Source organism: Cynara cardunculus (assembly GCF_001531365.2).
Source record: "Cynara cardunculus var. scolymus isolate 2C chromosome LG 9, CcrdV1, whole genome shotgun sequence".
Classification (NCBI taxonomy): Eukaryota; Viridiplantae; Streptophyta; class Magnoliopsida; order Asterales; family Asteraceae; genus Cynara; species Cynara cardunculus.
In genome coordinates, this window is record NC_037536.1 from 13,586,895 (window position 1) to 13,590,689 (window position 3,795).

Sequence of the window (3,795 nt, forward strand, 5' to 3'; positions counted from 1 at the left end):
TGTACAAATTAAGTGGTTTGCATTTGATCGCTCCCCTATATATATATATATATATATATATATATATATATATATATATATATATATATATATATATATATATATGTATATGCAGTGCTTAATGAAAAAGATGATGGAAGTAGTTTGACCCTACCAACACGGTAACAAGGGACCATCTGACCGTCTGGGAAAATCCTCAGGTTTGACCATGTCCAACAAGAATAAAAATCACCCTATTCGTTGAGTTAGCTCACCGATTCGACTCGAGTCGCAGATTATTCAGTTTGGATCATAAGTTCGAATATTTTTCCAATGTTGAGTTCGAGTTCCATGCTCGTTTTCAGGTTTGAACTCGAGATCGATTAGATTGTTTGTTGACTCTCAATAAGCGTTTTGCCAATAAGGGGTCGTTTACTAAATGCTTACTTGGTAAGTGTTTACCGGATAAATTTACTTATCGGATGAACATGACAATGGTCAAAAATCTTACCGGGTAAGAGCGATGAGAATGATAGAGAGTCTTACCCGGTAAGTGAAGATTACGACTCTTACCCAGGTAAGCGCTTACCCGGTAAATTGTGTCATTCAATACGTTTTGATGTACTAAAATCTTACTCATCAAAATAAATTATAGTGTTGACTCATATAGGTAAACACTTACCGGTAAGCATTTGGGTAAACAACCCCTAAATGATGTTTAGTTTGATGGAATGATTTCGAGAGATTTGGATTTTGTGAAAAATATTTGGAATTTGAGGATTTGGATTTGGAAATACTTGGTGTCTTTGATTTATAGTATTCGGTATTGGAATTGAATTCCAATTTTTTTTAAATAATTTACTAGTTGTGTACCCGCGCAATGCGGTGGGAGCCATAAATTTTAACGATTTTGAAGTTACACTGGTTTTATAAGATAAGATTTAACGATGATATATGTTACACTTGATCTTTACATATTAATACAATTTGAATAAATAAGAGTTATGGTTCCAATTACAGACTATCAATGAAAAAAATTGTATGACGGTTTAAAATCCAATATATTTAAAATTCATCATATTTAAACGACTCCATAAATGTGTTCGATTTACACCAAGAGCAAAGAACCAAAAAACTTAAGTTTTAAGATAAACACTCAAAACCAATAAAGAAAACTACAAATTTGACATAAAATAAGCTATGAAAAGACTAAAAAGATGGCTTTTAGAATGAAATTTCAATTGCTTACTCTCTTTCTTGTCCAGAAACTCAGATTAAGGTTGAATTAATACATGTATATATATATATATATATATTTCAAAAAAACCCAAGAACATATTAATTCAAAACATATTATACAGTACAATTTGGACAATCTAACCCCAAAATATATAGTATATATAAATAAATAACTATAAAAATATAAATCATAAATATTAAAAATATTTTTTCACAATATATATAATATATAAATACAATTAAGTCAAAAACTATTCAATATTGGACTCATTTCGAAGGTATTAACGAGAMGATTATAATGGTGTAACTTGTTAAAATAAAAATGTATTTTTTAAACATGTTTTAATTGATATACGATTATGTATGTTAATTTGATAAAAGTTTAAAATGAAACATTTAAAAGTAAAGAACATAAAGTAAATTAATTAATTAATTATAGGGGTATAAAGTGTAAATTTAAAATTATAATTTAAAAAAAATCGTGAGAAGGTGAGTGTATGTGAGTGTATGTGAGAGGATGACTATATGTGAGAAGAGAAATGGGTGAAAAAGTGAGTATAAAGAGTATTTTGGTCATTTAAATTTTTAAGACTTTAAGACTTTTGCTAAATTTGCTTAATAAGATAGTATAGATAAAAACAAGTTATAAATGTTTATAAAATTAATTATATTATTTTTTTGTTAATTGATTGTTACAAGTCTAATGTTCTTAACATGTTTTAAACCATTACTAGAAGGATTTCAATGAAATTATCTATACAATCCTATAATCCAGACATGAGATTAGAATGAAATTTAATTCCAAATACAATCCAATTCAATCTTGCAAACCAAACGGGACCCTAGGGGACGTTTGCTTTGCATAATGGAATCTCTCAAAATAATTTTGAATATTTAGTTTTCAACCGGTTATCCGAGTATTTAAATGTTTAAAACTTTACATCTTAGATACCAAATGGAAGTTTTGAAAGTACGTTATCCAAAATAGATCAAGTTAAAGTACGTATTTCTATTTTCTCTATTTTAGAAAGTCCATTGAAGATATTATTATTTATTGTGTCCCAAAATAAATGTTCATATTTCTATTTTAGTTTGTTTAAAATAAGTGTTCATTTTCAAAATTAAATGTTTGCTTTCTCTTTTTATCTTTAATTATAAGACGGAGAAAATTCATTTTTCTGGTCATTAAAATTTAAAAGTAAAATTGTCTATTGGATAATTAAAAAGTGTAATGTTTCTATTTTCCTATTTCCTAATTAAAACCATGTGTATTTTTTTATTAAAAACATCTATATTTTAATTTAGGGGTCGTTTGCCTAACATTTACCCGGTAAGTGTTTACGGGTAAAATTTAACACAATCAATTACTTACCGGGAAAGATTTTAGTCCACCAAACGGTATCGTATGCAACAATTTACACCGGTAAGCGGCTACCATGGTAAGAGCCATCATCCTAACTTACTGGGTAAGACTTTTAGCAGGGACGAACCCAAATTTTTTTTTTTTACAATAGCATCATTTGACTATAAGAAAAAAAATTCAAACAGTGACACGCTTTGACTATAAGAAGCAAATATATGGAATTTTTTTCAATGGGTGGCATCATTTAACTAAGAAAATGACACTAACACGATTCGAACTTGGGTATGAGGTAGAATAAAAGTCATGCAAACCAACTCTACCAAATAAAAACTTGTTGTCATTGTAGTTTCAAAGTACATATGGTGACACATAACTGATTAATACGGTTGCACCTTTCACGAATCTTTTTTTTACCTTTCGATGGAGGAATAATATGGTGACACGTGCTATCATATGCACCACTATAGGCATGTCGCTGACGCTCAAATGGTTGAAGGGAGATAGTGCATCAAGCTGTTCGCAAGGACCAACTTGATCCTCTTCCCCAGGGATCCCCGATAAGGGAACCCTAGGAGAGCCGCCGACTCCTCTTGGTCATTGGCTCGTTCTTATTGGATAAGATTCTTTATATTTACCAAATTCATCTAATAAGGTAATATGACTTGATTTTCATCTATCTTAGTAAGTATTTGATAAACGACTCATTTGTAGTTTTTAGTCCTTTAACTATTTAATAGTTGTTGACTTTAAAAAATAAATTGAGTTTAGGAACATTTTTGAAGTCCAATAAATATATTACAATTAATTTGATAAAATATTTTAATATTTCACCCAAGATTTCAAAGGAGACATGATGTTTCTTGGGCAGTTTATAAATATATATATATTAATGGGATGAAGAACAAAATAAGATAATAATGACAACTTGATACAAACAATTTAATGAGTTAATTAAAAAAACAAAAAACAAAAACAAGCATAATTAAATGCAATGAATAAGAAACAACCACCCAATCATTTTTATTAATGTTCCAATACAAATAAACATAGACAAAAACAAATAAAAAATAGTTAAAATTTTATGTTATATATATATATAGACTTGGGATCATGTGAGACCAAGGCTTTTTCGTGAGACCCACAAAACCAATTATCAACTCTTTGATTAGATCTACAATCTGAACATTCATAATCACAAAATTGCCACGAGACTT